Below are 15203 nucleotides of genomic sequence, written 5' to 3'. Positions count from 1 at the left end.
AAAACGTATCTAACAAGTCTATCAAGTCAGTCATATTTCAAGTCATCAAACTTTTCTATGGACATTAATAACTAAAATTGGTCATGTCTCAAAACTTCCAGTGTCAGTGTGACGTGCAAATTTTGGGACATCCTATACAGTGTGGAAACGATTAGTGAGTATTTGTAAACTATACAAGATATCGACACACTGGTTTCTGATCCTAAAAGTACCAATAAAAGCGCTATCAAACGGTATCAATAAATGGTTGCAGAATAAAACTTTTTGCTTTAAAAGTGGGTTCAGCAGACATTCAAAAATATTTCAATACTTAATTTCCATTTGTCTTTCAAACCTGTGCATCTAGAATTTGAACAAAGGATTAGAGGGTAGCTCCACATACCTAGATTCTGTGTCCAACTCAGTGTGACACAGAGCGTCTAATTAAGCCTCAAAGCTGATTGGAAGCAGGCCTGGCTCACTCCGCGCGGTACATCCGATAATTACCTACAGCGAAGCGCCCCGCCGGCGGGTATTATATCAGTCGAGTGTCACGCGCGCGCCCGTCAGGACGCTGGCGTGCGTTGTAGTAGGTACCTAATTCTATGATAGAAGTATTATTTAAAAATGGACATAAAAAGAAAGAAATATTGTGCGGCGTTCGGGTGTTTAAATTCGAAAAGAAATCTACCGGATTTATCTTTTTTTTCGCTTCCCAAAGATGCTGAAAGGTATGTTTGCCATGTAGGTAATCAATAATTATTAGGATAGTATAGGAACCTAACCTACCATGACTACTGCTCAGAATGCGTTCGTTCGTTTCAGCCAAATGACGTCCACTGCTGGACAAAGGCCTTTCCCAAGGTTTTCCATAATGAATGCGTACTTACCTACATATATACCTCATTCTCAGATCATAGAAGGGAATAGATGTGAAACGGGGGCGTGGCGCGTGTCTCCGCGATATGCCCAGAAACGAACATCGGCCGCGTAGCTAGGTTAGTCGCGATTCAGTCGTACTGAGGAAATGTTCTCCGATATTGTTGGATAATGCGTCGTAACGTGCAATAACATAAGTGAAACGAAGAACTACAGGAACAATGAAGTCATTTACCACATGTAAGTATTGCAAATCCATTGGTATTTTGCTTATAAATAAAAAAAACTAAACATTTTTACGAACGAATTCAGTGCCGTGACATTTACTGCGATATCGAAATTAGTGGTGATAAAAACTCAAACACGTTGTACATTGACGATTTAGTTAGCAACCACTTTATGTCATGCGTAACTACTGCGCAATGTATTTTATTTCTTCCGATATCCACTGACGCGTGAAAATACACAGTACGGCCGCATGTGCCGGTCGTAACATAGTGCAGGGCTCGTGTTCTAATACGGTTTCCTATTATCGATAAATAGAAGTAAATTATTATTTTCTATTTTCTAATTTTGAATGAAAAAATCATGAGTTGCTTGCGATTTTTAAGTTTTTACAAAAACAATAACAATAGTAGAAGGGATAAGTAACTGTCAACTATGTAATTACTATAAGAGCTAGTTGAAAGCCTAATATAGGCATTATTTTTGATAAACATAGGCGGTACGAATTTCGCCATAATTAAAAAGTTAATGCGCGATAGTAGTTAATAATAATTACAGTGATACTGTTATTATTATTAAAGTAAATAATAATATTATTATATTACCAATATTGTAAATACTGGTAAAAATCGCAAGTACCTACTTAACTCATGACTTTTCATACAAACTTTGTCAGTCTATAACTTCTATACTCCATCGATAACGACATTGAGCTTTGGTTGGGGTAAATTAATATAAGGTAACTTCATTTAGTCCCAATAATTGATTCTGAGTTTTTCGTCCATACAAAATGGAACTGACTCCTTTATGCAAAAATCGTTAAAGAACATAATAATAACGTATAATAATAAAAAGGTTTTCATACAAGCATTTTTTAAACCAATTTCGAGCCTTGCCCCCAGGATTTAAAGTATCGATATCTTATCGACTCCATTTTATCTTTCTTCTCTCTAATTGCTTTTTTCAAAGTGTGCGTCACGTCACGCGGCCATTGATTGGCCATAAGGCACGCCTTCTGGCCAATCACAGCACTTTTAAGCCGGTTGCACATGTTGTCGTAGACTCTCAGTCGCTTTGTTTTTACACAGTTGAATGTGTGTGTGGGAGCTGTGGTGGGGGAAATGTGGGGACACTGGTTCTCGTTGTAGTTACGCGCGACTTCATATCTATTCTCTTTCTATGATCTGAGACCTCATTACATATAAGTAGATTAATTATTTTTTCACTAGACAGCAACCCTAACAGCGTAAGAAGAGTTCAGAGGCACGCGATAGAAAGAGACAAAACTTGTAGGTGAATAAAATTGTAGGTACGTAGTGCTGTGCGAGCTGAATTCCACTGTATCGCGTCGTAGCAAGACTCGCATTTATTTAAATCGTCTTGCGGAGTAATCCTTCTGTACCTGTACTATTACTTATTCTGTGTTGGAAGGCTCTCGGTGCTTGTTAATGCTGTCTTAAGGACACGTCACACTGGATGCGGTCTGCGGTCAGTGGCCTAATCCACGTATTTTGAAACAGTCAAAATGTAGTTGACGTAGAAGTCGTCCTATTGAAAGTCCTAAATCCGTATTCGCGTGTCATTTCGATTGAACGATTACTCGATAGGATCGCAACTTAGCGATTTGTCTTTATTTTTTATGCATAACAAAGCAGGCAAATATTTGACCAAAACACCTGATGTTAAGTGGGATGCAGTCTAGGATGGTACATATCTGCCCTGTAAGTGCTTATTCACTCTCGCCTTGAAAACGCCCGGATTATAGTCTTCGGGAAAGACAGCAGCAGGCAACGAATTCCAGTCCCTAGCTGTTCGCATTATAAAAGAGTCATCGAAACGCTTAGTGCGAGCTGGTGGAATGTCAATAATATAGGGATGGTACGCTAACCTGCGTCTGGTTCCTCGATGATGGAAGGGGGCTGGTGGAATTTGACGTTTGACCACTGTCATCCGATTAAACCAGGCATTATATTACTGAACGGACTGGAATCTGGTGAAGGTCGCGGGAGGTGCCTGGATGCGGGCGGCGCAGGACCGGTCGTTGTGGAAATCCTTGGGGGAGGCCTTTGTCCAGCAGTGGACGTCATTGGGCAGAAACGAACTGCTAAACAGGATCCTGCAAAAAACGGGATATCTCCATGGCAAAGAGCTCTAAATGCCCTCGCCCACGGCGCGGCGTATCGTAAACGAACGACAGCATCGCTACTAACGCGCGTTAGTCGCATTTGCAACGCACTACAAAAGTGATGCCAACGCGCTATTAACGCGCTACAGCAGCAGCGCGACTGCATCAAAAAGTCGCCGTGTGCGAGGGCCCTAAATCTACGCGATTCTCAGAATGTATTAAGTCGAATAAAATATTAACTAGTGACCCGTGTTACTGTTATCAAAGATATTTCTAGAACCTTACTCGTAAATTACTGTGAAAATCTGAATCCGTACTTTCTCAGATAAGGCTTGAGACGGATAAGACGATGCGGGTGATTCTTGTAATTTATACAGGGTGGAATTTTGTAATGTCACCTGGAGGGAAAGTACTCTTAATATTGTAGATAGAATTTTTTTCTCAAAGAAAACATTCCTTTATTTTTGAAAAGAAATAGAACTGCATTCAAAGATTTCCAAAAATAAGCTTGCCACACCCGGGAATCGAACCAACAAAAATCTGTCAAAAATTACACCTTGTATTTTTATTACATCGATCGTTAGGGTTAAGGATGTATAAGGATGAAATCTCTCTAACAAACTTGATAAATCAAATGAAAGGAAAACCATGAAGTCTTAAATTATGCACAGAAAATTGTATGGCATGGTAGGCAATTTTCGAAAAATTTTCGAAATGCGGGTCCAATGACAGTTTAACTTTCCCCCGGGACAAACTTGACCTTCATTGGTTGGGTTTTATGGCGGTCAAGCTGTAGATCCTGGCTACACAGGAGTTGCAGTGGTGGGAACGAGAGGTGGGAATAGTTCCGTGTCAATGGTATTTCTATTCACAATCTCTATAAACCATAGATCGTTTAATCCACGAAGACGCGCCCCACCATTCTTCCGCGAATGTTTGAGTGTCATCGGTACTTTAAATAAATGGCAATGCCAGATTTTGTATGGAAAGTGGCGTCTTTTTTTTTTCGCGCGGCCATCGACCAAACTTTGTTTTTTGATTACAAAATAGTGTAATAAACCAAACTTACTATCACATGTATACCTCTAAACTCAGTCTGAACTGAGATACGAGCATTAGAAGTTTGATTATTTTCATACTAGATTTAAGAATAGAATAAGAATAAGAATAAGAAAAACTTTATTTGACACAAAAAAGGAAAAAAATAAAAAACAGAACAAAGGGACTTAAAACTATACACGCATATTTTTGTGCCAAAAAGGCGCCCGCTCAGCATTAATCGAGCCACGCGTGCATGCACGCGTGCCCCGACGCTGGTTTTCAGCGGGCGCCTCTCCAACCAACATTATAAATAAAAAAAAAAAAAATAACATTAAAAACAAAACAAAACAAAAACAGAACATTGACAAAGACTAAACATTGACAAAGAGGGCGCCACTAGTACTATTTAGCACAATGGAATAAATAACGATCATTACTTTGATAAATGCACAATAAAAATATTATTTGCAAATTAATAAGAAAATCAAGAATGACGTTTACCGCTACAAAATTATTTCGATCCACATTCCGACTAGCTATAAATTTATCAAAATATCAGTTTTATCGGAATTAATTAATTATCGAATCGAGTCACACGACATCACTCGATTACTTTGCGATTGCAGTACGATGATACGATTATTTACGTTTCGACAATCACTAAAATTCGCTAAAATGACACTAATGACGTTTAAACTTCATACAAATTTTTTCACATGCTGCATCTATCAATATCTGTGACAATAAGCTATTTTTAAAAATAAAATAAAAAAAAAATAAGAACAAAACTCTAATCTGTGCATTGAAGCACACATTGAAGACCGCGTGCTGCCACGCAATAAAAACGTGATTTCATCTTTGGAGTTGGATTTCACCATTTTGATTCCTGATTTTGATTGAAAAAAGTGATTTAGTATAGCCACACATCACAAAGGTCAAGCCAGAGAACAATAAAGTAAAGCAGGCCCAAGACGACGCTAAACGGAGTGCTTGGCGTTTTGATTCCCACCCATTGCCTTGGTTTTTTGGCATGAAGTGCAAGTAACTTGGTGAGAAAGTTATCCATTTACTGTTTAGTTCGATACATTATACAATTTAATAAAGATAAATACTACTTTACTTTCCCTATAGGATGCACTCATGCGCAGGGAGGGCCCCGAGAATGAAAATGGGGAATTGGAATGGGAATGGGAACGGTGGCAACTTTGTATGAACCCAGCGCTTCATGATCATGGCCTCCGTCCATCATTTTACTGCGGCATACCGGTGCCAGGAAGCCCCGATAGGTCTCCTACGCTTGCCGCGCATGACCCGCTGGTAAGTAACCCATCATTGTCAGTCTTTTGCAATTCTATTAAATATTTTCTTAGGTGATGTTTAAAAGTAAATTTTGTTTTCAGGGCGCGCAGAGGGGGAGGCAGGTCGTTCCAGCACCGGGACGCCGCAAATCTGAATGACCCGCGAAAAGCTGCTGTGCGATGTTTGGGTGTAGCAAATATGTGAGTGCATAGCCTCTTTGGATATCTACTCTGAGCTTGGGCCCATTCCAGTTTGCTGAACAGATACTTAGGCCTCGCACTATCCAGTATGCCAAACAACATGGTGGCCAGGTGCAATCTTCGCCGAGCAGCCATCTTTAACATGTTTGATGAGTTCAGGAATGGCGTGATGTGTGATCTCGGAGGCACAGTAAAACAAAAACGGGCGCATGCGTTTTGTACCCTTTGAATGAGACGTGACGATTTACCCAGCAAGCACGGGCCATACACTGTATCACAGTAGTTAAGTTTGCTTAATACAAGTGATTCACATAAAGATATTCTAAGGCTTTCGCTTAAATAGGGCCTCAAGTTGTATAGAATCTTTAAGCGGTAAAAACAGTTCTTAGTGCACTCGAGTATATGGCTTTCGAACTTGAGGTTTCCATCAATGACCATTCCCAGGTTTCTCGCCTCAGCCACTCTTTCTAAAGGTTCTCCATTTATTTCAACGTTGAGTTGTATGCTTTTAAGAGTTTCCAAGCCTCTACGTGTTCCGGTTAGCATGAACTTTGATTTTCTTGGGTTGAGAACAAGGCAATTGGCAGTACACCAGTCAAAAATTCTGCCTAGTTGGTTGTTGATCTTCATTATTGCATTTTCATGATCAGATGGAGGAAATGATGTATATAATTGTAGATCATCGGCATATAGGTGGTATTGACAGTCCTTGATACAGTTGATTATGTCAGCACTGTACAAAATGTACAGTATTGGACCCAATATGGATCCCTGAGGAACTCCGCGAGTTACTGGTTTTTGTTCTGACAATAATGCCGACCCATCCACCCCTTTCAGCTCCACGTACTGCTGTCTCAGAGAGAGATAGCTATGAAACCATCGTATGGAGGAATCATCAAGACCATAATAACGCAACTTGGAGAGAAGCAGAGGAATATTAATGGAGTCGAAGGCGCGCGAGAAGTCCAGCAGCACCAGCGTCGAAACCAAGCCCCCATCCTGAGCAGCCAGAAGGTCATCAATCACATCCGAAAGAGCAGTAGCCGTCCCAAAACCCTTGCGGAATCCCGATTGACGGCGCGGAAGCAGTCCCTGCTCCTCAAGGTATTTAGTTAATTGATCACAAACTATACGCTCGAGGATTTTGGACAAACATGGTAGGATGCTGATAGGCCTCAAGTCCTGAACTGAAGCAGGATGACCAGTTTTTGGTAGTGGCCTTACGACTGCCACCTTCCAACAGTCTGGAAAGATCCCTTGCAGTATAGAACCGTTCACTATGTCGGTGAGTGCTTTGAGTGAGTAAGGCAATGTGAGCATCAGCATATCCAGTGTGATGCCGTCACTTCCCTGAGCATTCGATTTGAGCGCTGTGATGGTTCTTAAGACAACGTCTGAGCTAACAGTATGGAGTGAGAATGATATAAGGTTCCTATGTCTGTGATATTCGTAATAGGTTAATTGAGAGATCGTCACATTGTTTCCCCCAGGCACGTTGAGAAAATGATGATTAATTGAATTAGGGTTGTTAAACATTGGAGGAAGCTCACAAGCGCCTTTCTTGTTCGGTAACACTGTACTTTTCAGGTTTTTCCAAAGCTGCTTAGGATTTTTTGAGTTACTATTGATGTGGTTTTTGAAGAAGCAGGTTTTTTCCCTCTCAATTGCGTCAACCACCATCTTCTTCATCATTTTGTAACTATCTCTAAGAGCAGTGGTTGCATTCTTCTTATACTGCTTGTGATAGTCGTCCCTGACGTGTATCATTTCCCTGATGGTATCTGTTATCCAGGGGTGAGGAGGATGTTTAAATCTACGTGTCTTGATCGGGGCATGCAGGGCTATTTTTTTATTGCGCTGATTCTGCTCCATACTGATGTCTGGTGCCTTTAATGGATGATATTGTTTGTTTACACATACAATCTCACTATTTTGTTGCAATTTCTTACAAAACTTTGCGCGCAAAAAGCAAATCTAGTATGAAAATCATCAAACTTCTAATGCTCGTAACTCAGTTCAGACTGAGTTAAGAGGTATACATGCCATAGTAAGTTTGGTTTATTACACTATTTTGTAATCAAAAAACAAAGATTGGTCGATGGCCGCGCGAAAAAAAAAAGACGCCAATTTCCGGCATTGTCTTTTATCCATGAGTGCTCACGCACACTACAATAATGACGCTCGGATTGCTCGGATCAAACTCCCCGCACCCCGCGCTTCCCTCGACCAAAAAGTGGTGGGGCGCGTCTTCGTGGATGAAACGATCTATAGCTCTCCGCAGTTAGACCTTATTTGATCGTATAAAATTGTATTTGTTATCATAAAGTCTTTATTATTTATTTATTTATTTATTTATACTTCAGCACACAAAGTAACAAATGCACTGTGGCGGACTTAATGCCGGATGGCATTCTCTGCCAGTCAACCACGGGTCATGCAGAAAGAGTAAGGCGGTGCAAAAAATTAACATTTTTGATAATAAACCTACTTACATAAGATTACATAAAATAAATAACATAATACAAATAAATATAATAGACATACACATAAATACATAAACATAATAATATTATAGATGTACACATCACTCATGTCTGAGATAGCGAGAAAATTGAGAAAAAAAGGTCATTCCTTGAAATGTTTGCGCAGTGCCTTTTTGAAAGTAAATTTGGAAGAAGGTTTGCGTAATTTGGCCGGAAGGCCGTTCCAGAGCCGTACAGCGGAGACTAAGAAAGAGTTGGACATGAAGCCAGTGCTATGATGAGGGGTGGCAAGCTGAAGAGACTGACTAGAGCGAAGATTTCTATTGTGAGTGGAGTGGAGGTACTGAAATTTATCTTTTAAATAAGATGGAGAGTCAGGATTGAAAAGAATTGAATGAAGCATACAAAGTGAACGAAGATATCTACGCTGTCTGATGGGAAGCCAACCAAGCTGCGAGCGAAAAGGTGAGATGTGATCAAACTTGCGGAGACCGAAGATAAATCTGATGCAGTTGTTCAAGAGGCGGTCCAGCTTGTTTAAAAGTTCCTGTGAGATGTCCGTACAGCATACATCACCATAGTCGAGGATAGGCAGGATCAGAGACTGAGCAAGTAAGGTCTTAGTGCTGGAAGGGAGGAAATTTTTAAAGCGGTAGAGTGCCCGCATTGAGCCGATCACCTTCCTACTGACTTCCCTGACATGCTGGGACCAACTCAGAGTGCTGTCAATGAAGAGTCCGAGATTTTTTACGTATGGAGAGAAGTTAACGACAACTCCGTCAAAGACAACACTAGGGACCGATCCCAGATCCAGTTTAGCCAGTTGCCTGGAGCTCCCCAGCACTATCGCCTGACACTTGCCAGGATTGACCTTCACACCGAACTTCCCGGACCAATCGGCGATATTGTGTAGATCAGCATTTAACCGCGAAACCGCATCAGATATCTCAGAAGGGTCAGCCTGCACGTAGAGTTGGAGGTCGTCAGCGTAGAGATGAAAGGATGAAGAAAGGTGAGAAGTAAGAATGTTGATGAAGACGGAAAAAAGGATAGGTGAGAGTATGCCCCCTTGAGGTACGCCGGTAGCAAGGTCCTTCCACTCCGAGTATGCTCGACCGAATCGCACCGCCTGTCTCCGACCGCGTAGATAGGATGAGAACCATTCCGCGGCCGGTGATGAGACTCCGAGGTGGAGTAGAATGGCAAGAAGGATGTCATGGTCGACCGTGTTGAAGGCGTTAGAGAAATCGATCAATACAAGAACGGTAACGCGTGACTCCTCCATGCCGGCTCTGACGTCATCAACAATTTTCAAGAGTGCAGTGGTAGTGCTGTGTCCCGGGCGGAAGCCAGACTGGAATTGGCTGAGGAGATGGTTTTCTAGAACAAATTTAGAGAATTGCTTGTGAGCAGCAGCTTCGAGGACTTTAGAGAGAAAGGGTAAAATGGAGATAGGACGAAATTGGTTTAATGCGGTAGGGTTGGAGAGTTTGGGTAAAGGGATGACATGGGCGAGTCGCCAAGTGGAAGGGAAACACCCGCGATCAAATGAGGAGTTGATGATATGGGTGATAACAGGAAGTAAGTCGTCCAGGATAATGAGTATCATCGCTCTACTAACCTCATCCGGGCCAACAGCTGTTGATTTTATAGAGAGGATGAACTTTTTGGTCTCATCGACGGTGACAGGGGAGAATGAAAAGGAGCTTGGAGAAGAAATAGGAAGAGAATTTAAGTAAGAGATCGTAGAGAGTTTGGTAGTGTCATCCAAGAGAGTGGCCGAAGAGAAGTGTAAGTTGAGTTCGTTGGGAGTGAAGGATGAGGAAGGGGCATTACTACAAGAAGCCTTACCAAGACCCAGTGATTTTAAGAATTTCCAGACGTCGGAGCTAGAAGAAGATAGCACACTATCATGAAAGTGACGGCGCTTCGCAGCTCTGGTCAAGTTGTTACAACGGTTCCTGGCGTGTTTGTACGCGTTCCACTTGTCAATAGAACGGTCACCCTTGAAGTTGCGGAATGCCCGGTCGCGCTTTGCCATAGCCGCACGAACCGTACTGGTAATCCAGGGGGCCGGCGGGCGTTTAACGCGAACGGATCGAAGCGGGGCATGCTCGTCAAAAAGCTGCAGTATAAGACTATTGAGCAAGCTGACCTGTGTGTCGACACAATCCGCGTGAGCGATCGCACCCCAATCGAGTGAAGATACGTCAGAGCGGAGTCTCTCGTGATTTATCCTGGCAAAGTTCCTAAGGAGTACTGTTTCAGGTTTATGTTTGGGCGTACGGAGCTTATAACAGAGGAAGATCAGGTCGTGGCGAGAAAAACCCGGAGCGAGCAACTGCCCATGCTTGGATGCGAGCTCCGGACAAGAGACAAGAATTAGGTCTAACCAGGTGTCATCAGTGTCGATGTTGTGATGAGTGGGATCCAGTGGTAGGTTAGACAGATTGACAGAATCCAGGATGGACAGAAGCCTGGCAGCCTGGGAAGACTGCTTGAGCAAATCAGTGTTGAAATCCCCCATGACTATGAGATGCGCGTATTCTGAACATATTGATTCCAATACGGATTCCAGCTTGGAGAAGTAGTTGACAGAAGGCGGACAGTATACGACTCCGAGAACAGCCTTAGTGCCCCTTACGAGCACCTCGAGAAACATATATTCGATGGAATTAGAATAATCCCCCGGTGTAGAATATATGATTTTGAAAGGTATATCGCTTCGAAGATAGATGGCGACACCGCCACCTCTTTTACCAAGCCTGTCGTTCCGGATCAGTATTGGTGAATTGATGTGTGAATTACTCTTATAAGTATTGGTGAATCTATTTCAATAAATAAAATAAAATAAAATCTTATTTGCTCTTCCTTGAAATGGTATAGTTTTTAGAGATGGGTTATAACTAGGTAAATTTGATACTAGGTGCACCTGTTCCTAGTATTTATTAATACTCGATCCAAATACCTATTCCACCTAGTACGTAGTAATTTAGCATACTTGACGCGACTAGTGCGGACTAATCCACGTAATATGACTTTAAAATACAATTTTCTTTGAAAAGATACAACCGTAGTATGAATAGTGCAATTTGAAATTGAATAATAATTCCTCCCTTTATACTTCAACAGGCTTAGGACTGTCAACTTAAAAGTTGGCGTATTTAAAAGATATCAATTTCATAAAAATATTTACATTTTTTTTTCTTTTTTACATGAATATGGTTTGACTACGTTTGTGTGCGTTTGCTTCGTCGCGCTCAAAGAAGAACGGTCATTTGTGACCCAGGCCCGACAGAAACGAGACATATCTCAGTTTTTTTGTCATGTCTTAATTAGTTAAATTATATATTTTTTATATACGAAATCTATGTATAACACCAAAATATTACCCTTTGTTTTTGTTCAGGCGTTATACAAAAACTAATACAAAATGCCTATTTATCACCAAAATTGGTAAATGTATATGTACCTTAATGTCTATTACAGGTGCTATGGAATGTATCTAGGTGACCTGGAGATATACAGCCATAAGCACATAAGCTTAGCGAGAAATACTAGGTGCGCGTAATACACGACTACGGATTACGCAATAATAACCTCTATTACTTTGACCGTAGGGTCGTAAATCGTTTAATTTATAAAATACTAGGTGGATCAAGTATTTGAAAAATTGGAATAGGTGCCGCCTAGTATTGTAAAATACCTAGTGTGTGGATCTGTTCTAGTAAATACGTCTCATCTCTAATAGTTTTCTACAAATTGGAATAATTTCAGCGTTATCTAGTCCAAAACGAAGCAGTACTGGACAACGGAAATTAACATACATTAAAAAATGGTTGTTGTCGACTGGCCTCCATATCTTCTCAGTAAAAAAAGATTAATGTATATTCGACACTTCATATTTTTTGTTTTTATATTTTTCTTTATATTTTTATATTTTCGGATAAAAAAAATTAACACGATCTTATTCTATCGTTTATGACGAGTTTTCTATGTGCTTGCCATGACTTCATATTATCCCTGTAAGGCCCGATTAGACCAAACTTTTATCCGAGAACAACTCCTGGTATAACTGGCACATTGACAGTTTCAGTATGGGAAATATGTCAAAATGTCGAATAACTGACGATTTATTCTGAGATTAATATTTACTCTTGTTTGGTCCAATCCACCCTTAGCCTGATTTTAACCATTTCATTGTACGTGAGTGTAACTAACAATACTGTACAGTGTCACGTGCGAACAACGACGTCCATTACAAAGGGCACAGATGTGATCTAATTGAGTGCAGGTTCGGTTCCCGTCCTGGCCCTGCCCGTATTGTCTTACAGAATAAACTCATTAGTGGCCCAATAAGTCCACGCTGGCCCGATTAAGGGTCGTTCGCTTTTTGTGAAAATTATCCTTTGTTTTGACCGACTTAGAAAAAGGAGGACTTTGTTACGAAAAAAAAATGTTAGTGAAATATTATTTCATCATCATCATCATTATTCGCCTCAAGAGGTCCCTCTCTAGATAAAAGATAGTTTATGCATTAACAATAAATTTACCACTAATAATAATCTCTTTGAAATCTTCCATTTTGTGAAAAATCTGTTATTGAAAACGTTATGTATAGTTTTTTTTGTCTTTTTTGGTTCCATGTTATCTTCACGTGTGACAAGTTTTACAAATTGTTTTTCTATTTTGTTTTCTCTTTTTTACGCATTTTTCCATTTTATTTGTTACTAATCCATGTTTTCTACTTCTTTTCAGGTATGTTTCCAACGTGGTTCGTGATTACGTAAGCATTATAAAGTTAGCAGAAGTAGTAGATAAAGGTTTGACGTTTGAAAGGTTTTGTTGATTAAACTGTTTTTCTTCCTGAGTCTTAGTGATTGAGTTTCTTCCGCCACTTCTTCTCAGCACCAGCCAATATGTTGTCCCGAAGTGGTGATAGAATAAGCCTTGGGACGTATATAAGTGCCCTGAAAACCTACATACCTATTAATAAAGAATTTTAATAAAACATACTTACTTTTTACCCGACTGCGCCAGAAGGAGGGTTATGTTTTTCGAGTGTATGTATGTATATTTCTTTGGCACGGCCTACAGCCTAAACGGCTTGACTGATTTTAGCGTGAGAGGTGTCGTTAGATTCGTCTTAATCTTGAGAGTGACACTGGCTATATTAAAATTGGAAAAAAAAAACAAAATGGCGGATTTTAGGCGACATGTCTGCAAAAAAAAATTTTTTTCTCAAAACCTATCTAGTGGGGTATCAAAATAAAGGGGTTTTAAGTAGCTTACAACAATGTATGTTATTGAAGTTATTCGTTTAAAAGTTCTAGTTTCTCTCCCTTAATATTCCGCACATGCTTACATCCGAAAAAAAGTCCGTATTTTCCTTACAAAAATCCCGCTAGCCTTGATTTGTATAATGTCAATACCACATATCCGACATACGCTAAGCACACAATCTGTTCATACTTCCTTGTCTCGCGAATGCTTGTACAGGCGGCACATCAAGTGAAAAACTGGTAACTTGTGTAGTTGTATTAAGAGCTATTTTGCTGCAAAATTGTGCTGTCGATTGTACAATGGAAATATTTCTCATAACGGTAAGTGCCTTTTTCTTGTGAATCGGATGAAGTTGTGATGCGGATTTCAGCACGCGCGCGGATTTATTCCGCATGCGGGCTACCCACGTTTCATTATTACCCGACTGCGCCAGAAGGAGGGTTATGTTTTTCGAGTGTATGTATGTATGTATGTGTATTTCTTTGGCACGGCCTATAGCCTAAACGGCTTGGCCGATTTTAGCGTGAGAGGCGTCGCCGCGTCGTTAGATTCGTCTTAATCGTGAGAAAGACACTGGCTATATTAAAATTGGAAAAAATCAAAATGGACGCCACAATGTGTTAAACAAAAAAATAGAGAGGGTCAAGTCAAAGAAAGGGTCGTGAACTCGTGATCGCTGGATGCTGGCCGCTACCAACCGGCAATCATTGGGGGAGGCCTATGTTCAGCAGTGGACGTCCTGTGACTGCAATGATGATGAATGATGAAGTGTCTAAACTAAAGTGTGAAAATAAATAAACCACTTTATACAAACAGTGTCGCTTCTGCACATCTTATCAACTCTTTGCCAAAGGACAGTGGTAACGCGACCCCCAATAAATTGGCGGATAACATCGCCGTAACGTATTAAATTCCTTGTCTAAAATGTTTATAAGACAATAACGCCGCGTTAAGCCCGCCTTTTGGGGTTTAGGAGTGGGGGTAAGCTCGGGCTGAAATATGACGCGGGATTTGGATATTGAGGGAATTTGGAGCTGTTGTTTAAATACTGTTTTACTCGTAATATGCTGTATACTGTGTGATTTTTACATCGATGTCAGACTTTGTAAGCCGTCATAGGTGATTGACATGGAATTTTTGTTACTGACACTGAATATCATGGATATCTTTAAAAAATAAATTTGATTTAAGTCTTAATTTTTTGCTCATTTTAAATTTTTGTTAATAAGTTTTTTTTTGTAACTAAAAATTATGTTAACGAACTAACGAAAAAAATATTATTATTAAAAGTTACATATTGCATCCCAATTTGAAAATTATTTGGAAGATTTCAAACCTCCAATTAAAATGTGTGTGAATAAGTGAAGTGTACAATAATTTCGCAAAAATATTAACAAGCATAAATCTGAAATATAAATTTTTTGTTTTATTAAATAAAACTAGGATTTTAAATCAAACGTGTCGATTCTTTTGTAAAAGGAAATTGATCAATCCGAGTAATAGGGTTGGCACTAATATTTAAGCGCAACTAACCAGTTCATTACAAAGACATAAATCTCTACGTACATTATGAAGATGACCACTAAAGTCTGATACCAGATTGCAACTGGCTACAAAGAAGAAAAAGAGACACGTTTTAATGTTTCGTACGGATTATTGCGCATGAATAACTGTGCATATTTAGGGAAA

General features: G+C 40.1%; 1 protein-coding gene and 1 long non-coding RNA gene across 2 annotated transcripts in view; both read left to right on the top strand.

The window, feature by feature from the left end:
• LOC135084642 (heterogeneous nuclear ribonucleoprotein L) overlaps positions 1–15203 on the top strand; it is a 517182-nt gene that overhangs the window by 121280 nt on the left and 380699 nt on the right. The window lies entirely within an intron of this gene.
• LOC135084526 (uncharacterized) lies at positions 5070–6846 on the top strand. The gene is made up of 4 exons (XR_010259875.1): positions 5070–5298; positions 5381–5566; positions 5650–5748; positions 6586–6846. It is a non-coding gene; the product is annotated as an uncharacterized LOC135084526 (long non-coding RNA).

Source organism: Ostrinia nubilalis, chromosome 26 (assembly GCF_963855985.1).
Source record: "Ostrinia nubilalis chromosome 26, ilOstNubi1.1, whole genome shotgun sequence".
NCBI lineage: Eukaryota > Metazoa > Arthropoda > Insecta > Lepidoptera > Crambidae > Ostrinia > Ostrinia nubilalis.
The sequence above is the reverse complement of the archived record's forward strand: the minus strand, read 5'-3'. Positions and strand labels throughout refer to the sequence as shown.